Raw genomic sequence first — 26,846 nt, forward strand, 5'->3', positions numbered from 1 at the left:
GATCAAACCCAGGTCTCCTGCATTGCAGGCAGATTCTGTACTGCTAAGCCACCAAGGAAGCCCTCTTAACTGCTAATCAGTTAAATAAAAACTGATTTTAGATTTGAGGCATGCTAAAACAATTCAACTTGTTGTAATATTAAAAATCATTAATTTCAATCTTATTTTCAGGATAATTTTTTTCCACTGTAAATCACTGTTCAGGAGTATAAGAATTCCTTAGTGTTATGAAGGTAGAGCATCAGGTAAACAATATTTCTTCCTCACTCTCTTTTCATTTCATGCACTCCCTCTTTACCACCTCTGACTTGTAGAATACAGTCGTGTTTCATACATGGAACATCTTCACTAAATATTCTTTGACTGGATCAATGGATGGATCTTAACAGACAACATCCATGTGCCTACAGGTTTTTCTTTTGTAGATGACATATACCGATATTTAACTGGGCAATTTGATGTTAATTTGTTCTTTGTTTTCGAGAGTACTTTCTTCTGTCCTCTTGCATGATACTGGAACAAAACCAGGGTTTCCCTAGCCTACTTTAGCCCTTTCAGCTCAAGGTCCCTATGCAAATTAGGTAGGATTGGTCTTCATCCAGTTTCAGATTCAGTGTGGTAGAGTCTTACATGAGCTGTGCTGTAATTGTTGGAGCAAGACATTCTGGACAAGGTTCAAAATCTTTAGGAGAATAGCTTGGAGTAGAAGTATATGCCAGGAAACATATACAAGTGGTTCTAATTTTCCAATATTCATTTTCCATGTTTCCATGGTTACAAGGTAAATGAAGAAGCAAAATAATCACAAGACAATATTATTTATTAGTGAACTGAACACTCATAAAATTGGTCTGAATTCAAATTTCCCTCCCTCCTTGTGTTTTTATGGTCAGTGTTTTGTGAAATGCTGAATTCTTGCAAGAATACAATACAGTATAGAGCAAACTGATGACAAAGTAAAAGTGGCAACATCAAGATTTTATGAAACTATTAATAAAATGCTGGACAACTACTGAGATTCAGTGCCAAACTATTAACCAGTAAAGGTATGATGGAGTTTGAATAGACACACAAGGAAAAAACCCACTAATTTCTAAGAGTAAATAAGCAAAAATGAATGAAGAACATGTGTGTTTGAATCATGTAAATTTTGGACAAAGTTGTATGAGAGAACAGTAGGTATCACAGAAGAGAACATTTTGACCATCAAGGAATTAACACATCTGAGAAAACGCTGAATCTTTTTGTGCACAAAAATATGATTTTTGAGGGGTTACTTAGGTAAGTCAAATGAGAGGAAAGGATGGTAAATTTGTGATACCATAAAGCTTTGTCAGAAAAATTATTCCTCAATAAATGAAGACCAATAAATATTTGTTTCATTCATCATTCAAATATTAAGCTTATTGGTAATTACTCATTGTTAAATACAAAATGGTTTGAACATTTTAGTTTCATTTTAAAATAGAAAATACAAATTAAACCATACCAAAAAATTGAGTACCCAATTTAAATTGTTATTCTCCAGTATTATTTATTCCCAAATAGCAAAGCATTCTATCTTTCTAAGCATGATACTGACAGTCCAAAGATAGGGGCGAAAATATGAATATTTTTTCACAGTTATCAATTCCAGTAAATTTAACATTGATAGAATACTTTTATCTAATCTACCCTAAATATTCCAATTCTGTTAACTGATACAAAATGTTCATTATAAAATTGCTTGTCTTCCTATATAAAATCATCTAGAGTAAGCTTTTCATTTAGTTCTGATGAGTTAGTCTTCTTAATCTGAAACATCTTCACACTCTTTCCTTTTCATATCAGCATTTTGAAGAACTCTCTCTCTCCCTCTTTTCTTCAGCACTGTTCCTCATTTGGGGATTTGCATGATGTATCACTCATAATTAGATTCAGATTATGCACAAATGACTGGAAAGATACCAAAGCGATATTGTATCTTGTTCAGATAGTCACATCTGAAGGCACACTGATATGTAGCCACCCTTCATTTTGATGACAATTTTGATCTATGGGTCAAGGCAAAGAGTCACCTAATTTCTCCAGCCTGTGGTTACTACACTTTCTATACAATTAGTAGATTCTCTGAAGGGTAGTACATATTGAGCCTTACTAGTAAACCATTATTTTGGTATTTTACTGTAAGAAAAGATCTTCTTCCTCCTCCCACTTATTTATCTATTTGTCTCTTTTAAATTTATAATTTATTCTTGTTCATAATTATTTTGATGTTCAAAGTAACCCAGATTTGCTGTGGGAGCCCACTCAAGCTCCCATATTCTTGTGACAGACCCACATAATTGTTTTATCTCTCCTTACTGTTTTGCATAGCTAATGCTGCAGGATCATCTTCCATCTCAATTGCTCCAATCCTGCAGTCATTTTTATAAGGAACCCAGGGTTAAGTGAATAATAATAATAGATATATAATGTCTGTCACCGTATGGTTCTTTTTATTGTGCTATGTTTATTTCTTGGCCCTTTCAACAGCCAGGGCTATGAAAAAACACTAACACACACACATGCATGGTCATATATACATATACTGACATGCATCCATATCTGTGCACAGATTCATATTTTAGAAATCAGGAGTTTGCACAGGAATGTACAATTCCAATTCATTCCCATCTCAGAGTATTTTTTTTTCTTTGTCTTTCTCAATTTCATGTGTGGTGTGACTCCCAACCATATTAACGCATTCACTCATTCTATAACTAATTTAAAGTAGTTTTAGAATTGCTTCATCCATAATCAGTAATCAGGTAAATCTGACCTTACTAACATATTTTCTAGTTCTGATCCATTCTATTTGTAAATGAACCTGCTTTTTCATCCTGTGAAGAAGATATATGCTATAACCCATTTGCTATTTTGATTGCATATTTATTTTTGAAGTAGCAGAGAAAGTATCTTCTCTCTCATATATTGCAATTTGTATCAAGCATTTCTTAAGTAACTCAGGAATTTATGGGAAGGAGCCTTAGACAAGATTAAATTATAATGCAAATTAGAAACCAAAGCAATCCTTACCAATTAGCCTTTCTCAGCTTACTGCTTGGCTTAAAACTTGGGTGTGTTAGTCACTCAGTCATGTCGGACTCTTTGCAATCCCATGGACTGTAGCCTGCCAAGCTTCTCTGTCCATGGGATTTCCCAGGCAAGAATACTGGAGTGAGTTGCATTTCCTTCTCCAGGGGATCTTCCTGACCCAGGAATCGAACCTGGGTCTCCCACATTTGGGGCAGACTCTTTACCATCTGAGCCACCAGGGAAGTCTGGCTTAAAACTCAATATTAAAAAACTAAGATCATGGCATCCAGTCCCACCATTTCATGGCAAATAGAAGGGGAAAAAATGGAAGCAGTGGCAGATTTTATTTTCTTGGGCTCCAAAATCACCACAGACAGTAACTGCAGCCATGAAATTAAAAGACGCTTGCTCCTTGGTAGAAAGGCTATGACAATAGAAAGCATGTTAGGCAGTAGAGATAGCACTTTGCCAACAAAGGCCCATATAGTCAAAGCTATGGTTTTTCCAGTAGTCATGAATGCATGTGAGAATTGGACCATAAAGAAGGCTGAGAGCCAAAGAATTGCTTTCAAACTGTGGTGTTTGAAAAGACTCTTGAGAGTCCCCTGGACTGCAAGGAGATTAAACCAGTCAATCCGAAAGAAAATCAACCTTTAATATTCATTGGAAGGGCTGATGCTGAAGCTGAAGCTGCAATACTTTGGCCACCTGATGAGAAGAGCTGACTCATTGGAAAAGACCCTGATGCTGGGAAAGATTGAGGGCAGGAAGAGAAGGGGACAGCAGAAGATGAGATGGTTAGATAGCATCACTGACTGAATGGACATGAATCTGAGCAAACTCCAAGAGATAGTGGAGGACAGAGAAGGACATAGAAGCATGTGACCATGGGGTCACAAAGAGTCAGACACAACTTAGGAACTGAATAACAAGTTTTTTGCCGTGTTCTCAAAATGGCGGTGTTAAGAGTAAAATTTTCCAGTCAGACAAGTCTTATTTTGAGGCCTTAATGCACCACTTCCTGGATGACTGTCTTCTCTAAGCAACCATTCATAAAAACCTAGTTGAGAGACTTCTTTTGTGAATTAAGTATGTAAGGTATTTAATAGCCTCAGGTCTGGGAGAATAGAAGAATTTAATGATCATTAGTATTATTATCAGGTAAAATGTATAATATCTGTATACTTAATTTAACCCACTAAGAATCCTAATACCTTACTATACATTGTGACTCTGTGCTGCTAAGTCACTTCAGTTGTGTCCGACTCTGGGCGACCCCATAGACGGCAGCCCACCAGGCCCCGCCATCCCTGGGATTCTCTAGGCGAGAACAGTGGAGTGGCTTGCCATTTCCTCCTCCAATGCATGAAAGTGAAAAGTGAAAGTGAAATCTCTCAGTCGTGTCCGACTCTTAGTGACCCCATGGACTGCAGCCTACCAGGCTCCTCCATCCATGGGATTTTCCAGGCAAGAGTACTGGAGTGGGGTGCCATTGCCTTCTCTCAGTGACTCTATAGTTCCCCATTTTAACCATTTCAGAGTGTTACTAGTAACTATTTCACTTAGTATATTAGTATACTATTTCACATAGTATAATGCTATGATTTTCATTCACACAATCTTTTGTAATGAGTTGTGATAGAATCAGTTTTTAAGTTGTGATAGAATCAGTTTTTAATTTCTTTCTTCCATTAGTTTATTATAAAACAACCCCATCATTTGCAACTGCTGAAGACCATGTGATTGCCTAATTCTTAACTAGCACATAGGTTCATTGTTCTTTAAGTACATTCAAATAAAGAGCTGTTTTTAAAAATAAAAAGGTTGCAAAGTCCAAAAAAAGAAAGGCTTTTGAAAGGTATAGTTGAGAGGAAGTCAGCCCATAAAATGCTGACCTTTCATCAAGTACTGATTTTTTTGCTTTCCTGTGGGAGCATTAAGGAGGGAGTGATCTCATAGATTTCCACTAATGTCATGACCTATAGTTTCCACCCAAAATTACTGCCAATTATGGAGACTTCCCTATCCTGCTCAGGATGTGCTTACCTGTTTTCTTATGCTAAGTTGACAGCTTGTGCACTATCCTGGTCTTGACCTTGGCTTTGACATCTGCAGGAGGTAGGCAGGCTGTCAATACCTACATCAGAATAGTGCAAAGACTTTCTAGCAGCTAGAACCTGGGATAACTTTGGCAGCTCCTACAGATTTGTATTTTCCATGTGATTATTCGGCTGGCTCCCCCCATCCTAAAATGTTAGAAGGCATCCCAATGCAAGAGGGCTGATACATGTAATTAGAGAGGCGTGGTTTTTGCTATTCCCATCCCATCTGCAACAGCTTAAGTACCACTGCATTACTCATTAGGAGTCATAAGTCTGACCTACTGGATGCCCAAAGGGCTCACAGACTAGGGGTGGACAGCTTGGAAGAGAGCCAACATTGCCTTTAACCTATCGTAGTCAAGTTAGCCCAAACAAGACTTATATTCTGCATCTTATATTTTTTAAAAAAGATTTTAAAAGGCTCCACTTTTATGTGTTTCCATGAGACCCATTATTTTTAGCTATGTTTGCTGGTTTGGTTTTTTTTTTTTTTTTTTTTACATTTTTAACTTTAGGGAGCAGTATAAGAATATAGCATAGCAAATTAACAGTTTCCAAAAAAGGTTTAAAAAGTCAAAAATATGAAAATGTATATTGGAAAAAATGCTCTTTAGTTATCATTTCCATACTAATAATAGAATGCATTAATGTTCATTATTCATAATTATGGGTAAGATAAGTGAAAAAGTTCAGAAGGACTAAATTTGAAACCTTTTTGTGTATTTCTGTAAATAACTCCCTCCTACCTTACTTTATAATTTGGACAACTTGGTGTTCCAAACAAATCAGGTGGTATATAAAAACAGATATAGAAAGCTGATTGTCTTTGGAATTCTTTCCACTTAACAAAAGCAAGGAAATTGAGTTTAAAAAAATTATGAATGAAAGCTCGCCAATAATGTCTCTATTCATGTTTTTTATATTGAGGGGAATGTCCCAGAATATTTTCCCAATTGTAACACTCTATCTGAATGCTATCCTGACCTTCTGGCCTCCACAATTATGACCAGAATGGTGCCTGAAAATGGAGGAAAGTTGTGTAGAGAGAGAAGAGAAAGAGGGAGGAAAAGAGGGAAGGAAGAAAGGAAGTGAGAGGAGAGAGGAAGGGAGAGAGAGACAGAGAAAAAGAAAACATGAGAAGACAGATGAAAGGGACGGAATAAAGGTATAAAAATCAAATAGGAAAAGAGTACAATGAAGTTGATCTATTTATTTTGTACTCATCGAGAACTATTCTAAAGAAATATAAAGCCATGTTATGAATAACCTATCCTCTGCCCTCTTACACTCTCCCTCTCCCGTAAATCCTGTTCTTGACATTTCTTATCTCAGTAAACACCCTCATTTTTCCAGTGGCTTAGCTGGGAGACCTTGGGCTCATCCCTGCCTCCTCTCTTTCTCCCACATACCACATCTGCAAATGCAGCTGACTACACTCGAAATGGCACCCCACTCCAGTACTCTTGCCTGGAAAATCCCAGGGATGGAGGAGCCTGGTAGGCTGCAGTCCATGGGGTCGCTAAGAGTCAGACACAACTGAGCGACTTCACTTTCACTTTTCACTTTCATGCATTGGAGAAGGAAATTGCACCCCACTCCAGTGTTCTTGCCTGGAGAATCCCAGGGACGGGGGAGCCTGGTCGGCTACAATCTATGGGGTTGCACAGAGTCGGACACAACTGAAGCGACTTAGCAGCAGCAGCAGCAGCAGCACACTCTAAACAAATATCTAGAATTCTATAATTTTTATTTACCTCTACCAATATCACTTTGGTAAAACGTACTATCATTTTAGGGCTTCCCTAGTGGTACAGTTGTAAAGAATCTGCCTGTCAATTCAGGAGACACGGGTTGATCTCTGGGTTGGAAAGATCCCCTGGAGAAGGAAATGGCAACAAACTTCAGTATTCTTGCCTGGGAAATCCCATACACAGAGGAGCCTAGAAGGCTGCAATCCGTGGGGTTGCAAAAAGAATAAGACAGGACTTTTCAACTAAACAACAACAACAGCTATCCTTTTATGCCTGAATTGTTTCTTTAGCTTCCTAACTGGTTCATGGTTTCATGTTTCCTTCCCTGACAACCATCAGTCAAAATTTCAATGAAGCAGCAAGAGACATTCTTTAGAAAACATTATGCTACTTTTTAGCTTAAAAAAAAAAAAAAAGCAAATTGTTTCCATCTCAGAGTGAAAATAAAAAGCTTTACTTTGGCTTGAAAAAAAGTGAAAGTGTTTGAAACTCTATGGACTGTAGCCTGCCAGGCTCCTCTGTCCATGGAACTCTCCATGCAGGAATACTGGAGTGGGTAGCTATTTCCTTCTCGAGGGGATCTTCTTGACCCAGGGACTGAACCCAAATATCTCACATTGTAAGGCAGATTCTTTACCATCTGAGCAACCAGATAAGCCCCTTACTATGGCTTATAAGGTGTTATCTGTTCAGCTTCTGTACCTTCACTCTCTGCAACCACATCACAATTATCTTTCTGAACTCAACTAGTATCATTCTGCCCTTTCCTCTCGCACACTCTGTATAGTGATTACTCCATCATACCAAATATGTTCTTGTTTCAGAAACTGCACATAATATGGCCTATTCTCTCTCTCAAAGTCAGCCTCAGTTTTACAAATTAACTTTATATTGGTGAAGTCTCTCCCGATTTTCTATTCAACAACTAACATGTATTTTACTCATTTATTTTTTCATTATCTTGACTGACTGATGTGAAGATGTAAAATTTCAGTTTCCTCATCTCTGGTTAGGATATACTCTGAGATCCCCTCCAGAATCAGGCTGAAACTGCCCTTCATGGGATCTTGTCTTCTTTTGCAAACACCCTGGTTTCTTTCCCTTCTCTCTCTTGCTTCCATCACTCCCTAATGGGTTTCCTAAAAGCCCTTCCTCAATAAAGGTGTTAGAAATCTTGTTCTCAGGGCTGCTTTTGGTGAACCCGATCTAAGAATTTTCCAAGAATACATGTCGGGAGAAACCACTGATAAGTAGAGCCCAGGAGTTACTTCAGGGTTGTTTTTAATCTGAAGAAAGTTTTCTCAACCATAAATCATTAAGTAATTTAGATTCTCAACAATTTTATATAAGACAAGAGTATCACATGCACCAAGGAGACTTGAATTTTCAGAACTGAAAGTTTTTTCCTCATACTCCATTCCTTTGATAAGATTGAAGCGCAAGCTTTGTACTATGTGGTTGGTTGCTTGTTCTGTTTGCTTGCTTGTACCTGTGCAAGTTTAAGAGGCAGTCCTCTCAGTTAATCTCTTAGTCTTGCTCTTCTTCATCTTCCCAAGATGGCCATCTTCACCTGTGAACAGTGCACTCAGTTCTCAAACTCCGGCCATTCCCTCCTCTATAAAAACTCAAATAATACAGCTGATGGATTTTCCTCCTTCCTCTAGTTCTTTCTTATGAATATTCTGTGTAATACAACTCAGCATATCTCTCAAAAACTTTTTCTTCTCTTTTATTTTTTTTTAAATTATGTTTCTCTCCTACCTCCAAACTAGATGACAGCTCTATATGAGAAGAGGCTTTTTTTGTTCCCATCTTTTAAAATTTAGCTGTTTATTATGGGATAATTGTAGATTCACATGTATGAAATAATTCTGCAAAACTGTGGTTCAGTATCACAATCTGAACACTGGCATTGATAGAACTGACACCAGAACATTGACATGACTGCAAGGATCCTTCATGTTGCCCTTTCGTAACCACCCCCACTTCCCTCCCACCCCTACCCTTCTTGTGGATGAGCTGAGTAGCTCAGTCATGTCCAACTCTTTGTGACCTCATGGACTGTATGCCACCAGGATCCTCTGTCCATGGGATTCTGCAGGTAAGAATACTGGAATGGGTTGCCATTCCCCTTGCCAGAGGATCTTCCCAACCCAGAGACTGAACCCAGGTCTCCTGCATTGCAGGAGCATTCTTAACCATCTGAGCTACCAGGGTAGCCACTTCCATCTTAACCACTGGCAATCAGTAATCTCTTTTCCATTTCTGTAATTTTGCCATTTCAGGAATGATACATAAATGGAACCACATAGTATACACATTTCAGATTCAGTTTTTTCACTCAGTATAATTCTTTAGATTCATCCAATTTTATTTCTTCCCTTTTGATAGGCATCCCTTTTGTCTTCTTTTTCTTTTTTCTTTCTTTTTTTTTCCTTTGGCTTTGCACTTGGTAGGACTTCCAGCAGCATGTTGCATAAGAGAGATAAGAGGAAACATGCTTGATGTTTCCTGATCTGAGACAGAAAATATTCAGTCTTTCATCAAGTAAAATGTTAGCTTTATTTTTTAGAATTTCTCTTTTATCAATTAACTAAGATCTTTATTTCTGTTTCTCTGAGAGATTTCATTATGAATGGGTATTGGATTTTGTCAAATGCTTATTTTGAATTGATATGATCATATAATATTTATTTTTATCCTGTTAACAAGAGGAATTATATTGCTAGATTTTCAAATAATCCACTGTTGTTCATGATATAAATCTCACCTGGTCATGCTGCATTATTCTTTTTATATATTGAATAATTAAATTTGCTAAGAATTCTTGTTGCCATTTTAATGAGGGATATTGATTTGCAGTTTTTCTTTTTGTACCATCTTTGTCTGATTTTGGTGTCAGGGTAATATTAGCTTCATGAATGAATGGAAATCATTCCTATCTCTTCTACTTTCTGGAAGAAATTGTGTATAATTGGTTTTAATTTGAATATTTGGTAGAATTCTCCAGTGTAACCATTTAGACCTGGAGATTTCCCTTTTCAGAGTGTTTATAATTATGGATTTAATTTTTAATAGTTATGGAGCTATCAAAATGATGCATTTCACATTTGATTTATGGTAGTTTGTTTTTGAGAAAATGGCCCATTTCATTTATGTTGTCAAATTTAATCTGTGGAATTATTCCTATCATCCTATGATGATTATTCTGACGTGTGAAGGGTCTGTGTGATGTTGCCTTCTTCATTCCCAGTATCTGCAATTTATGTCTTCTCTCTTTTATTTTGGTAGTGTTGCTGGAGTTTCAGTTTTACTATTTTTCGAAGAATCAAATTTTTGTCTAATTGAGTTTTTTCTTCTGTTTTTATGTTTTCATTTCATTGATTTCTGATCATGTCTTTATTATTTCCTTCCTTTTTCTTGCTTAGGGTTTAGTTTGCCTTTTTTTTTTTTTTTTTTAGGTTCTTGAGGTGAAAGCATGGATTAAGACCTTTAAAAATCTTTCATGATGTATATAATTAGTAGTATAAATTCCCCTCTCATGACTGCTTTAGCTGTATCCTACAAATTTTTAGGTGCTGTATTTTAATTTTCACTAATGCAGTGTATTTTTTATTGAGTCTTTCTCTTTAAATAATGTTTTTTGTTTGTTTTTTTAAAGTATGTTGTTAGTTCCCAAGAGTTTTCAGATTCTATCCTCCTTCTGTTACTGCTTTATAATTTGATTCCACTGTGGTTATTAAACAATATTCTGTGATTTTAATTCTTTAAGGTTATTGATGTTTATCTTATGGCTATAGATATGATCTAACTTGGTATTTGTTCTGTGGTACTGTAAAAGAATGTGAATTCTATTTTTTTGGTCAAAAGTGAAAATGTTAGTTGCTCAGTCATATCTGATTCTTTGTGACTCCATGGATTGTAGCCTGCCAGGCTCCTCTGTCCATGAAATTCTCTAGGCAAGAATACTGGAGTGGGTAGCCTTTCCCTTCTCCAGGGGTTCTTCCCAACCCAGGGATCAAACCCAGGTCTTCTGCATTGCAGTGAGATTTTTTACCATCTGAGTCACTAGGGAAGCTCTCCCCTTTTTTTGGTCAACTGTTCTATAAATGTCAATCATATTCTGTTGCTTGATTGTCTGTTTAGTTCTTCTATATCTTGGATGATTTTCTCGTTATTCTTTCAATTTTTGAGACAGAAGTTGAAATCTCCATATATAATTTATTTCCACAATTCTATTAATTTTTGCTTTATATATTTTGCTTAGTGCATACATATTTAAGATTGCTATGTATCTTTTGTGGAACTCCCCTGTTATCATCATATAAAAACTTTGTCTCTGATAATTTTTGCTTTGTTTTGTTTTGGCTAATTTCACGTTTAATGCCGAATTTTTGTAATGTCTAATTTGGCTCTGTAGTTGTACAAGGAATATTTTTTTCTGTGGTAGTTTCCTGAAATAGAGTGGTTATTGTAAAAAAAAAAAAAAAAGGTTTCTGTTTTCCTGGATGCTCTTTGGCTAGAGAGAAAGCACGCCTGTTTTAGGACTTTTTTGTTTGCTTGTTTGTACCTGCTTGTGCTTTTAGATTGTCAGTCTCTGAAACTCTCAGTCTAAGATACATGAGGAAAAGAAAACCTAGGGAAGTATTTCGGAGAAGGCAGTGACAACCCACTCCAGTACTCTTGCCTGGAAAATCCCATGGACGGAGGAGCCTGGTGGGCTGCAGTCTGTGGGTCGCTAGGAATCAGACACAACTGAGTGACTTCACTTTCCCTTTTTACTTTCATGCATTGGAGAAGGAAATGGCAACCCACTCCAGTGTTCTTGCCTGGAGAATCCCAGGGATGGGGGAGCCTGGTGGGCTGCCGTCTATGGGGTCGCACAGAGTCGGATGAGACTGAAGCGACTTAGCAGCAGGGAAGTATCATTATCTCTTCTTTGGGTCCCAAAATTTCTAGCCATTCTGCCTTTTTCTATCTTCCAGAGGCTACCTATGTTTGTTTTATGAATAATATTAAAGGCTGCTTAGTAATGCTTAGGAAAGAATAGGAAAAGTATGTTTATTGTCTTCCTAGGATCAAAACTCAGAAGAGATATTTTTGTCATTAAACATTTTGTATCACACACAATTTTAAGAGTATATGAAGAATTTAGAAACTTCTCATTTATTTATTGGTACATTGAAATAAATACATAAAACAAGTTAGACATACAGTAAACTATTATTAAGTTTGTAGATCTGGGATAAATGCATTGAGATATAGTTTGGTAAACTTTGGGGTTAAAAATAGTCACAGCCATGCTGTTATAGAGTTAACTATATAGCAAATTATACTCTGAGGTGCCCTTTATATCAGTGTTTTAAAATAGTAGTTATCATAATTTTTAAGTTTATATATTAGGTTTTTCCACTACTGAATCCATACCTTTCTGCTACACCGCAGAATCCTTCCCCATACCCTGAGGAAAATTTATTAAGTGACAGTTCTTATTAAGGTAACTGCATTCTATCCTCAGAAAAGCTATTTAGGGAAAAGAAAGAGCTTTGCCAAGGTGTCCAGCAAAAATTTGTTCCTGTAATTTTATGTGGGACAAGCATTTGGTGCCTAGGTCACATTAAGATTAATTTTAAACTCTCAGAATGACTGGGAGGCAATTTTGACATTTCAGTGTTCACTTAGATAAGATAAACATTACCAGGAAAAACTTTAATAATTCTTTATATTTGTGGATATATTTGGAAACTTCCATTATGTTTTTAAAATGAATTCTGCTCTTACATTTATCATTCTAAAAAGTGAGCTGCCTCATAAATTTCTTTGATTTCTATAAAATTACTTAATAAGTGTTTATATTTTATTATAGCATTTAAAAGAAAGAGAACATTGAAAAAATTATCAGAGAGAATTACTTCCTAAGTATGTTCAAAAAGTGGTATTGTGAGATTTAGCCTTCAATAAAAATATCCAAGTTCTTTATTTAAAATGTCTCATGTTGATCTGTGATCTATGAAGGATGAAAGTATAACACCATGGAAAAGGAGAAGGATCAGATTTTGAGCCATGGCTCCTTAACCAACATCTTTTAACATTTGTTACATATTTATGATGTAATGTTCAACTGAGTTCTTACAAGGGGCTGAGAGTGTTCTAGTTTACATTTAAAAAGTCAAGTTTAAGCTGTTTTTATACTTAACATATGACATAAATCTCTGTTAAGTATCATAAATTTAATTGCACTAATTGTGCAATCATTTGGTTCATAAATGATTCTTTAATAGTAATGTAGTGTATGGCCGTAGCTCAAGAACAGTGGAGCAATTTGATTTTTTATAACTTTTACAGAGGCTGCAGGACAGATATTGTTATGCTGTATAATCTGTATCTAGTGAAAAAATAAACTCTCTTCTCATATTTATTGATCTGAGCCTCTCAAAAATTCCTCAAGTGAAGACGTTTATGCATATTTACTTCTCAATTAGAGAGGATGCTTTTGAGATGTATACAAAGGTAAAGATGACTCAATAACTGGGCTATCAGTAAATACTCCAGGCTGTAGCCCTAGATGGCATTATTCCAGATTTCCTTTACTCTAGCACAAATCATTTAAATTTTTCATAACTCAGTCTCCTCATCCACAAAATACAGAAGTTGCCCTAGATTGGTAGTGTTCAAGTCATGGTCTTTGGAGCCCTAAATTTCACAGAATGGGTTGGGGCTGCCACAGGACACTGGGGCTTTGGGCTCCCTCCCTTCACTAAGGGAAGTCTTAAATCTGTCTGGCTGTAAATCAAGATTTTCTATAAAATTTAATCTGAAAAATAAGTTCTACTTTAAAAAACAAGCTGCAGATCCCTGTACAAGATTCCCAAAGAAAGGCAATGCCAAAGAATGTTCAAACTACTGCACATCTGCACTCACTTCACATGCTAGCAAAGTAATGCTCAAAATCCTCCAAGCCCGGGTTCAACAGTATGTGAACTGTGAACTTCCAGATGTTCAAGCTGGATTGAGAAAAGGCAGAGGAACCAGAGATCAAATTGGCAATATCTGTTGGATCATCAAAAAAGCAAGAGAGTTCCAGAAAAACATCTACTTCTGCTTTATTGACTATGCCAAAAACTTTGTGTGGATCACAGCAAACTGGAAAATTCTTCAAGAGATGGGAATACCAGATCACCTGATTGGCCTCCTGAGAAATCTGTATGCAGGTCAAAAAGCAACAGTTAGAACTGGACATGGAACAACAGACTGGTTCCAAATCAGGAAAGGAATATGACAAGGCTATATATTGTCACCCTGCTTATTTAACATATATGCAGAATACATCATGCAAAATGCCAGACTGGGTGAAGCACAAGCTGGAATCAAGATTGCTGGGAGAAATATCAATAACCTCAGATATGCAGATGACACCACTCTTATGGCAGAAAGCAAAGAAGAACTAAAGAGCCTCCTGATGAAAGTAAAGAGGAGACTGAAAAGTTGGCTTAAAACTCAACATTCAGAAAACCATGATCATGGCATCTGGCCCCATCACTTCAATGCAAATAGATGGGGAAACAATGGAAGCAGTGTGAGACTTCATTTTTGGGGGCTCCAAAATCACTGCAGATGGTGACTGCAGCCATGAAATTAGAATACACTTGCTCCTTGGAAGAAAAGTTATGAACAATCTAGACAGCATATTAAAAAGCAGAGACATTCCTTTGCCAACAAAGGTCCATCTAGTCAAGGCTATGGTTTTTCCAGTAGTCATGTATGGATGTGAGAGCTGGACTATAAAGAAAGCTAAGCACTGAAGAATTGATGCTTTTGAACTGTGGTATTGGAGAAGACTCTTGAGAGTCCCTTGGACTGCAAGGAGATCCAACCAGTCCATCCTAAAGGAAATCAGTCTTGGGTGTTCATTGGAAGGACTGATGCTAAAGCTGAAACTCCAATATTTTGGCCACCTCTTGCGAAGAGTTGACTCATTGGAAAAGACTCTGATGCTGGGAGGGATTGGGGGCAGGAGGAGAAGGGGATGACAGAGGATGAGATGGCTGGATGGCATCAATGTGATAGGTATGAACTTGATTAAGCTTCAGGAGTTGGTGATGGATAGGGAGGCCTGGTGTGCTGCAATTCATGGGGTCGCAAAGAGTCGGGCACGACTGAGCGACTGAACTGAACTGTACAAGATTCTGTCTGGTTCTTCCTTGCTCTGTAGGTTATGATTTGCCAAGATTTCAGAGAGAGATACTGGTAAGGTCCCAAAGTAAAATCCTATATCAGAATCCTATATAAGAGTCTAGATTTTTTTATTGTACATTTAGAATTGTAAAACGAAAGATTTTGTTTGTTTGCTTTTTCATTTTGGTTTTTATATAACAGGAAAAAAATAGTGGTTCATGTGCTCTCCCCTTAAAATCCTTGGTAATCCCAGAGGCTGACCCTGATTCTCTATACTGAGTCATCACATATCAGAACCCTCTTCTCCAACTCTTGTTCTTCCCTAAGATAAACCAATCTCAAGTCTGCCCATAACAGGTTGACACTCCTTTCTGCACTTCCCTTTCATCAGTGTGACCCCCAAGTCTGTGCCCAGCTTTTCTCAATTTTTTTTTGATTCTTCAAAGACTGGTTTGGAAGTTAAAAAACTCAGCATGAATCCTTCCTTGCTTATTTTTTTTTTCTTTTTGTCATTCCTTTGTAACAATCCTACTTCTCTTTGAAGCAGCTTAGATGGTACTGATGACTAAAGAACTGGAGAAAAGAAAATAATAAAAATGTATATTTCAAACTAATTTTTCACCATATCAGTGGCAACCTGGAGACTGCATTCTAGGTCAGAAAACAGGATTAGCAAAGCAGAGTTTCAGTGTAGCCTATTGATTTTTATTTGCTTAATAAACAGACACCTTGCTGTCCTCTGAGAGCATCAGATGAATAATGCATGGTTCTTGTCCTTGTGGATCTAACAATCCAGGATACTTTAGATACCACACAAAAGGTGTGCTTGGGGTAGAATGGTACTTCTGAGACACAGCACTTTATCTGGGCTTCTTGAAAAGCATGTTGAAGGTAAGAACACTAAAGCCGTGTCTTGAAAGTTGAGAAAGATTTTGTCAGGTTAAGAAAGGAGAAAGGGCATTTCACCTCGAAGGAGTGGCAAGAAAAGAATACGTAGGATGAAAGAATGCTCTGGGCCAGTAACTAAGAGCAGCTTTGTATGATTTGAACCGAAATACGATCTGAACAGAAAATACGATCCAAGAACAAGGGGGTAGCTTATGTGCTCATGATTTTTGACCAAGAAAGGTTTGGAGTGAAAATTACATGGCTGGATTTGTTTTTCAGGTAGTTTATCTGATTGTGTTAAAAATGAACTCCTGGAAGCAAAACTAAAGCCCTGGCAGAGCTGTTATCGGTGTGAACTGGAAACGGGCTAAGGGGAGATGGAAAGGAGGGGAGAGATTTGAGGAAGAAACTGCATTGGCAAGAGTCCAGAGAGGGTCTAGGAATTGCACAGGCTCTCAGGGGTGCCATTCCCTGCCCCCATCACCACTCCTGGCAAGAATGAATTAGAGGCCTTAGCTTTTCTCCTTGCAGGAAGTCCCCCCCACCTCCCGCCCCCACTGGCTTGCCCTCTCCCAGCACTGCTAGCGTCACCACCATTATCTCTGTTGACACCATCAGTAAAAATCTCATTATGCCCTTTATCCCCATTTACATCAGTCACCACCAGAAGCCCAGGGACTCCCAGGTCATTCTTCATCCCTAGACTCTAATCCCCATCTGGCTCTTTGAGCAGGGAGCCACTCCTCTTCCTTCTGGCACTCCCTGTGCTCTTCCCCCAAGACTAATTTTCTCCAAGCATTTCTGACATATTGTATATTTTACGTACTTATTTGATTGTCCCACTTCCTCATCCCCCCTCAACCCTCCACCGGGGCACACACCAGCATGTAAGCTTTACGACGACATCAATTTTTGTCTATTTATTTGTGTTTCTTTCTCCAGTATTTAGGACAGAATCAGGCACAATAAACATCTGTGGAGTGAGCAGATTTAAAAGGAAAAATATAACGAGGTTTGTCTATCAATTGTACTTCCAGGGTAGGGAAAAGAGATCAGTTGGGACTGATTTCAGGTTTTTGGCTTGGATGACCTATATATAATTTTAAATATTTGCTAAAATCAAAAGTAATTTTCTTCTATATACTGTAATAATTTTGGCTTCTTTAATTTTGCTTGGAGAGCATTCCTGTATCACTGTGTAAACACTGTGTATTTTATTTGTTGCAACTGTTGAAATTTAAGTATTTATTTTTTTGCAAAACATCACAGAAATTTAAGCATCACTATTTTCAGTACAATAGTCTAAAGAAACGATTTCCTAGTACCATCTTCCAAAAATGTAGAAATCATTATTTGTGTGTTATGTATCAGGGCAAAGCTATGAAGATAAATCTGTCTAAACAGTGCCTGGAACACTGGCATCAGAAAAGATGAATAAAATGAAGGAGGAGAGAAAGAGGCTTGGGGTTGGGAAAAAAAAAGTGAAGAGATTTTCTCTGGACATTTCTAAGGAAAGAATGGAGGGCAACAGAGGGCAGCAGACAGATATGGAAGCACAAAACAGTTAACAAGAGGTACTAAACTTTGCCTCAGCCAGGGATAAAAGATCCATATTCTGAGCCATATTTCATGCTATTATTTTATTATTCCTTAAGAAATTACTTCATACATGAATTTTAAAAAATCCCTCTAATGCCCTTCAACACCATTTACACACTGAATTTTACAATATACAAATGACCCAAACATACATATACACAATTTCTATGAAAGAGTTTACAGTTCAACTCCTGACTTATTTTGATCACTGCAGAAGCATTACATATAACTATGAATGACTCCATGGGATTCTCCAGGCAAGAATACAGGAGTGGGCAACCTTTCCCTTCTCCAGGAGATCTTCCCAATGCAGGAATCAAACCCAGATCTCCCACATTGCAGGCAGATTCTTTACCTGCTGATTCACCAGGGAAGCCCAGGAAAACTGGAGTGGGCAGCCATTCCTTCTCCAGGGGATCTTCCCGAGCCAGGGATCAAACCCAAGTCTCCTGTATTGCAGGCAGTTTCTTTACCATCTGAGCCACCAGGGAAGCTCTTGGATGACTAGCAGCGTGGAAAGATTTTAAAAATATATAGCCAGTTAGGAAAGGAAGCTAAATGGAAAAGTGAAAATGGAGCTCTCATTTATTGTCACACACAATGTTTATATAACTTAGATATATTCTCATTTGATTATGGGAAATTGTATTTCCCCAATTTTACAAGTGAGGACAAAGAATAAAGTTACTCAGCTGTAAGCAGAGGGAATGGAAATCTAACCCATGCAAATGGATTGTTCTTTGCATATATTGTGTACAATATCTCAGAAGAAAAAAATAAGTTCTGTGTATGAAGTTCTGGAAGTCTCGTACAAAATGAAGAACATGACCATCACATTTGGATTGCCAGCCCGCCCATGCTTTGTGGGCATTTATAAAATTCTACTAAATTTGGCTCAGAGGCAACACACATGCTACAAAGAAGCGGTTGTTTTGTGAGTGTTTTGGGGAAAGAAGGAGAGAAAGCAAGAATGCATGGTGGGAGTGCAGACAAAGAGCAGCTTCTTAGTGAGCAGTGGTGACTAAGAAAGACTTCAGGCTTAGAAAAAGAGTGGGAGAAACACAGCAATTTACAGGCCTAACCTTAAGTATAATAAAATGTAAAGACTAGGAGTTTCCACTCCATTTATTGTGCACAGATATTCTAAAAACATTGTTTCATATTAGTGTACATGCTTCTTATTCAGCGGCAACAACATATTTATCCACAGCCTAAAATTAAAGAAGGAAAAAATTTTCATTCAAAAAGCACTTTTCCACTGAAAAAAAATAGTGGATAAATCACATAGGTATACCATTTCAGAGACTGGAATGACGCCTTTGAGATGTGCAAGAAAGACATTAGGAATCCTATTCTTCCATTACACTGTAAATTTAAAAGACTGACCTGCTTGTTATCTATTTTTGGCAAGGCATGGACCGGAGTCACCTTGTGAGCTTCCCGATGCTGCCCGATGGCCATATGCCCATGTGTGGAGTTGGAGATCTGGAGGGAGGTGCCAAGCTGGGGGGATGCTGCCATGCCTAAAGCACCAAAGGAAAATGGGTAGGGCAAGAAAAAAAGTCATCTATCCTATAAGAGAAGTCCTCAAACAAGAAAAAATAAAAAGGAAAAATTGAAGAATGAAAGGCATTGTGCCTTAACCTTATTGGTAAAAACTACACTGGTTTCAAAGTCATCTTGATCCCAAAAAAGTAGGATATTGAAAGAGAGATGCTTGTAAATTAATTGAAAGGTATTTGCATCGATACAGCGGTGAGCTGGAGTGGATTGAGGTGCAGAATAGCATCAAGGAAATGACAGGGCCATGAGCACTGTTCCTGGGAGGTATTCATCAAGCAGACCCTGGAGCAGGATTGGGCACTGTATCAAGGCTGCTTGTTGTCGTTTAGTAGCTAAGTCATGTCTGACTCTTTGCAACTCCATAGACTATAGCCCGCCAGCCTCCTCTGTCCATGGAATTCTCCAGGCAAGAATACTGGAGTGAGCTGCCATTTCCTTCTCCAGGGGATCTTCCTGACCCAGGGATGGAACAGAGGCTCCTGCACTGGCAGGCAGATTCTTTACTGCTATGGTCTCCAGATTCCAGACATTTTAAATGCAGATAATCTGAAAACTGTTAGGGAATGGGATTTTGATCTGAGGAGTATTCTTACCTGGAGATTTCTAAGGACAGTACAGTCCATGGGGTTGCAAAGAGTTGGACACGACTGAGCAACTAACACTTTCACTTTCAAAATGAGAAAAATCTGTGCTAATGATGCAGTGCCCATGAGATGCAAGAAGAAAGCTGTTAAAGCCATAGACAGGAATTTAGGGGGAACTGGAACTGAAAGATGAGTCAATTGACACAGATGAGGAAATAACTGCAGTGGCCTTATTGTCTTTACTTGAGTTGAAAATAAATAATTTGAGAACTTCTAATTAAATGAATTTTGATGGTGATAAAGAATTGTCTTGATACATAAATTTACTGTTTAGTTTATTCTCTTATTTTCAGTTTCAAAAAAAATGTTATAATTTTTACTCAAAAATGAATGTTGGTTTTCATTGACATCAATTTATTATAATAGGTGGAAGTGCTTTGCAAAACCCATTTAATCTGGATTTCTGGAGCTAGGAGAACAATATGAGAGCAAAACATGTTATAATTTTTTCTTCATGTTTACTTACAATCACCTAATCTCTCATATTGCGGCATAGGCAGGAACTGTTTTGCTAGGAGGTTAATGTGGGTATTTCTTGAGTGATCAGTGATGTTAGAAAAATTTCCTTTGATCCCTAGGCTGCGAAGATCCCCTGAAGAAGGAAATGGCAACTTACTCTAGTATTCTTGCCTGGAAAATTCCATGGACAGAGAAGACTGGCAGCCTACATCCATGGGGTCGCAGAGTTGGACATGACTTAGCAACTAAACAAAAACAAGAGAATAGAGTAATTTACAACTTAAAGATACCAATCATTGGATAAATGCCAGAAACAAGAGATACTAAGGCAAAGGCAGCCTTCTGCAGTGGAAGATGTAGAGAAAGTTTCATGAATAAATATAGCAAAGAATCAGACACGACTGAGTGACTAACACTTTTTTATGGTTTGAAATGACCTGGTTCTTTCGTGATTGTTATGAGAAGCTCAAAAGCATCTAAAGCATTATTTTTTTTTAATGAATGGGAAGTAAGAAATGGAAATGGTTATTTTCCTGTAACATAGTAGTAGTGTACTGTGGTAAAAGTGGGGGTATTAAATACCATAAAGTAGATTTATTTCTAAAGAACAGAAATTAACAATACAAGAATGTTCAAACAAGCTTTGTAAAAAAAAAAAAAATTTTCTTTCCTTTCCCTATGTACCACATCTTTCATTCTATGAATTAATGAGAAACGTGGAGATGATGAAGGACAGGAGTATACATAAAAGGAGACTTTCATTCTGCATTTAATGTTTAATCTAGAAAAGAAAGGGCGAGTAAGTGTTTTATTGTTTGATACCTATAACCAAGCAGTAGTCCTCCCACTGTGATAATTTAAAAAAAAAAAAAGGTATATAAGGACTTATCTGGGCTTAGAGAAGCATAATGCCATGGTCGATTGCATGTGTGCCAAGTTGCTTCAGTCATGCCTGACTCTTTGCAATCCCTTGGACTGTAGCCTGCCAGGCGCCTCTGTCCGTTGGTTTCTCCAGGCAAGAATACTGGAGTAGGTTGCCATGCCCTCCTCCAGGGGATCTCCCTAGGGAGTCTCTTATGTCTCCCAGCACCATAGCTAGGTCCCACTAGCGCCACCTGGGAAGCGCCGTGATCCATCAGTAATAGTCAAAGACATGGCTGAAAGGAGTTAACTGTTTTTTGGCTAAGTATTTGCGACTCTGGCCTAGCACATTGCTGGTGTTTAACAACTTGAAAATTTCATGGGGCGATCGGCTTTCTACTCATCCAAAACAGAGTTTGAAAAAAAAAATCACTTTTTAGATTTTGTTATATTGCTGACTACTAGTTTTCATGTTGTCTATAAAGACTATGATTTTGGTGATGAGCAAATGAAAAAAACAAACAGAGGATAATGACCTATCCTACTCGTCCTCTGGGATTTCTCTCCTTTTCCTCTTATGTCTCCCACCCTCCACATCTTCTTTGGTCTCTCTTCCTATCTGGATGGCATTATTTTAAAAATGTTCTTTGAAGCAGCTAAATTTGAACTGATATATGCAGCATAGCAGTTCCAAGTTTACCAGCAAACAGTCGGCAGGAAGCTACCCTGCAGAAGTGCACTTCAGGTTACTGGCACCCTCTGGGTTTTGGAAGGCTGCCTTTTCTTTTTCCTTGGTTAAATGATGCCACTTGAAAAGACAAATACCACTATAATTCCTGTTGAGTTGGGAGACCAGCCTTCATCTAGCACACTATGATTTCATGAAAGCATAAATCAGGCTCACATGATAAATCTCTGAGTCAGCTGTTCCTACTTTTGTATTGAATCTAATTAGAAGCATGAAACAAATGCTCGTCACACATTCTGTCTCCCTGAAAAATAAATAAATAAATACCAAGACAAAGACTTGGAAGATATGGCAATTGGAACGACAATAGGTAATTTTATCCAGAAGGGCCTCAGTCAGCTATCTAACATCCAGGAAATCAATTTAGCTAAAAGCAGATGAAATAGGCTAGTCATGTTCAATGCTAAAGGATTCAAATTAGTATCGTGAAAAGCTGTTAGGATAGATGGCTGTCAGATAAATCACAGATGCATCTAATGTCACAGGTATGCTAAGATAATAGCTCTCTGATTAGTGCTTTTCTCAGTTCATGATACAAATGAGTGTTGAAAATGCTTCTGTGTGATGAAAATTATGTCAGAACACAGGGAAATATGCAGTCATAAAGTGCAACCAATTGCTTTGGAAGTATGAAGACTTCTTTAAAGTGGACCAAGGGAAGAAAATATTCACTAGACTAACAGTTGGGTGGGCTTCCCACGTGGTTCAGTGGTAAAGAATCCAACTGCCAGTACAGGAGCCACAGGTTCGATCCCTGAGTCAGGAATATCCCTGGAGAAGGACATGGCAACCAACTCTGGTATTCTTGCCTGGGAAATCCCATGCACAGCGGAGTCTGGAGGGCTATATTCCAAGGAATTGCAAAAGAGCTGGACACAACATAGAGACTAAACAGTAATGACAGTTGGGTACCATGTGCCGGGGACTATAGTGACTTATTCCATCAGGGAAATTATAACTGGCACAGCAGCTAGGGCTGGCATCGCCACACCTGGTTTAGCTTACAAAGACCACCTCCTGTTCTCTAAGACCCATTCTTTCTCTGCACTGGGCAAACTTGAGAGGAAATTGGGATACTTATGAATCAACAGCCCTGCATCTTTCAAGTCTTAATTAGTGGCACAGAATCCTATGACCCCCCCAAAAATATGACACTTTTTAATTTAAATATTTGATTAGGAGAAGAACTTCTAAAGATCTAGATTTGACCCTTCCTACCCACATAGCTTATTTTATAGGTCAGGAATCTACTAAGATGCTCCTGCCTCTTGCCTAGGAGGTCTAATTCTAGCCAACCAGATAATTAAAACACACACTGGATCCTTCATGAACTGAATACTTTAACAGATAAAAGGGACACTAAATTTTTTTAATACTTGATTTTCTGAGTATTTACTTATTAATTCACAAATTTATTATATTGGGCTTCCCTGGTTGCTCAGATGGTAAAGAATCTGCCTGCAATGCAGGAAATCTGGGTCCCATCCCTAGGTCAGGAAGATCCCCTGGAGAAGGAAATGGTTACCCACTCCAGTCTATTTGGCTGGAGAATTCCACGGACAGAAGAGCCTGGTTGGCTAGTCCATGGGGTCAGCAAGGAGCTGGATATGACTGAGCAACTAACTTTCACTTTATTATATTGCTGAACTTACAGTTCTTTTCAAATACTTTTTAAAAATACAATCATTTGTAAAATTTTAAAATAGCATATCTGTATATAGTACGAAATACTTCTGTCAACTATATGAATTTTAAAAATAAGTAGAGCAATAATTATTTGGGGAGGATTTTATCAATTTGATATGTAAGTGTGTGTGTGTGTGTGTGTGTGTGCTCAGTTAGTCATGTCTGACTTTCTGGCCCTCCAGGCAAAAATAATGGAGTGGAGTGCCCTTTCCTTCTCCAGGGAATCTTCCCCACCCAGGGATTGAACCTGCATCTCTTGTGTCTCCTACATTGACAGGCAGGTTCTTTACCACTACCGCCACCTGATATGTAAATACTTCTCAAATATTTTTGAAAGTTCTATATTTTAACCATGCCACATATCATTTTCACTTAATATTTCACAAGCTGAAACTCATTAATACTGTCTGTACTTATGACTTACTTATGTTTAATTATTTTTATGTTTTTAATGTCTTGTTTCATCCAATTTTAGATGCTACAGCACCACAAAACGTCTCAATTTAATTCCATTTGTATTCACCATCACATTCATAACAAAAAATGTTGCATCTTATTACTCTGACTTCACCAAGTGCAGCTTGGTGGTTTCCTGCATCTTGCAGTTCCCTTTATGGTCCGAGGTGCACTGCTCAGTACAAGTGACTGTTGATAGCAGCATCATGGCCTGCTTCTTCTACTCTCACCGGAGATTGGAAGGTGTTTGATGTTCCTAGTCTCTCATGTCTAAGTAGACTTCTTTTATCAGTGAATACCTTCATGCTGTCCCTGAAAGGGAGATGTCAGACGCATCATCTCTGAAACGTGCTGGGGTAAAGGGGCACATCATTCCAGGTCATCCGGCAGATTCAACCATGCACTACAGTAAGAACTCACTGCACATGTTTCACATGATAATAGACGAGACAGATCTAACACACACTTCCTAACTGACTCAGATGAAACTATTCCTAATGTGCTCCATACTGTATAAGTGAAAAATTCAAGACGCATCCTGAATCTAAGAGCACACTGGGGCAATAGATGTGAACCATTATCTTTGGCCAACAGAAAATTCGGCAACAGTTAGGAGCTGGGAATTATCACATTCATGTTTCCATTGTGCCTACTGTCATATGGACTTGCTTTAAACCTCCCTTTACCAACTTTTCAGGGGAAAATCCATGTTTGGTGGGGCCTAAAGGTTATATGATACACAGGTTGTTCAGTTGCTAAGTCGTGTATGACTCTTTGTGACCCCGTGGGCTGCAGCATTCCAGGCTTCCTTGTCCTTAACTATCTCCTGGAGTTTGCTCAGACTCATGGCCATTGAGTCACTGATGCCATCCAACCATCTCATCCTCCGTTGCCCCCTTCTTCTCCTATCCTCAGTCTTTCCCAGCATCAGGGTCTTTTCCAATAAGTCAGCTCTTTGCATCAGGTGGCCAAAGTATCAGAGATTCAGCTTCATTATCAGTCCTTCCAAAGTGTATTCAGGACTGATTTCCTTTAGGATGGACTGGTTGGATCTCCTTGCAGTTCAAGGGACTCTCAAGAGTCTTCTCCAGCACCACAAGTCAAAAGCATCAGTTCTTGAGCACTCAGCCTTTTTTATGGCTCAATTCTCCCATCCATGACTACAGGAAAAACCATAGTTTTGACTATACAGACCTTGTCAGTAAAGTGATGTCTCTGCTTTTTAATATGCTGTCTAGGTTTGTCATCACTGGAGAAGGGAATGGCAAATCATTCTAGTATTCTTGCCTTGAGAACTCTGTGAACAGTATGAAAAGACAATATAAAGAGCCTTCTTAAAAGAAGATAAAAATACTTTATGTTTACAAATTTTAAAATATTGTGACACATTGCTGGGGGTCCTCCCAAGGCTGGGCCAGGTAAGGGTCCTGAAGCTTGTCAAGATCATGGTAAATCTGTGATCCTTTTGCTACCTTCAATCCCAGGCTGACCAGGTGACACTATGGGGTGTTTAAATCCCCAAGAACTGGGTTTGCTTGGAGACGATAGGCACAAGAGAAAAACAGGGGCCAGTGAAGGACAAAGTAGAGAAGTAAGAAGAGGACCATTTTGTGAATAAGGGAGAAAACAAGCTAGCTGAAAAACCAAGGAGATCAAATCCCAAACTATCTAGTTAGCTCCATAATTTAGTCCTTCCTTACATGGATGCTTTCTCACCTCCATTCAAGGACCTCAAGGTCTGGGAATTAGCTGATTTCTGGGAATTGCACATGACTCTATTGTGCTGGCTTAAATCAGTTCTCTGTTTTGAAGACCTATACTTGTGCTCCGGTAACCAAGATTCTTGCACACTGGAACTGTGGAAAGTAAGGACTGAAGATGCCCCTCTTCTCACTCACCCTCCTGTGATGCTGGGATTCTAACCTGTGAGGAGGGGTAGGTGCTCTACTGGTACTGGAACCTCTGACAGAGCATGCCAGAAGGTCCTGGGGTATAAAAACATCTGCAAAGTAGCACACGCTGCTGCTACTAGAAACACGGTCAGTGTCACAGTGAAGAACCATTGCATGTGATGGTGACAGGAATGGGAAACATAGAAATGTGCTTCTTGTCTCCTTCCAGATTTCTAGTCCTTCTGGTAAAGAGTCTACCTGCAATGCAGGAGATTACATTCGATCCTGGGTCGGGAAGGCACCCTGGATTGGGAAACGGCAACCCGCTCCAGTACTTTTGCCTAAAGACCTCCACGGATAAGGCCATAGTGCCACAAATCATCCTACATGACTGAGCGAATGAGCACTCACAGACACATACATCCTCCCTTTTGAGAGACTCTACCAGTGATTCACCTGGCAAAAGAGAAATGAGTTTTGTGGAATCCCAGATATAAGCAAAGAAGGGCCAGTTTATATCTAGTGATAATGGCGTAATGATGAACACATCATCAGTAATAGACATATATCATTGTTCAAGAATTATTTTATTCCTCTGCATATATTCTTTAATACTTATGATATATAAAGAACTCTAGAGATTAGAGTGGTGAACAAAATGAACTGAATCTCTGTCTTCATGGAGTTTATACTCTAGTGGGGAGAGGCCCAAGACAGCAATTTTGAAAAATAAAAATAACATTTCAAATAAGGGTTTTGAAAACAACAAAACAGAAACTCCATATGCTATTTATATTGTGTCATAGCAACCTAGTTACTTGGTAATCTGGTGGCTTGCTCTCAATAGGCAACTGGTTCCAAGTGGGCACAAGTGAGCACTTAATTAACTGTTTGGCCACTTCACTTGGTACTGTGAGGTTCTCGATTCCATTACAAGGATATGAATGGAGTTCTGTTGCTTTTAG

General features: G+C 38.3%; 1 pseudogene; it reads left to right on the forward strand.

Moving 5' to 3' along the window:
* Positions 1-19,091: 19,091 nt before the first annotated feature.
* Positions 19,092-24,240, forward strand: LOC139177969 (translation machinery-associated protein 16-like; annotated as a pseudogene).
* Positions 24,241-26,846: the final 2,606 nt, after the last annotated feature.

This window comes from Bos indicus, chromosome 20, assembly GCF_029378745.1.
Source record: "Bos indicus isolate NIAB-ARS_2022 breed Sahiwal x Tharparkar chromosome 20, NIAB-ARS_B.indTharparkar_mat_pri_1.0, whole genome shotgun sequence".
Lineage (NCBI taxonomy): Eukaryota > Metazoa > Chordata > Mammalia > Artiodactyla > Bovidae > Bos > Bos indicus.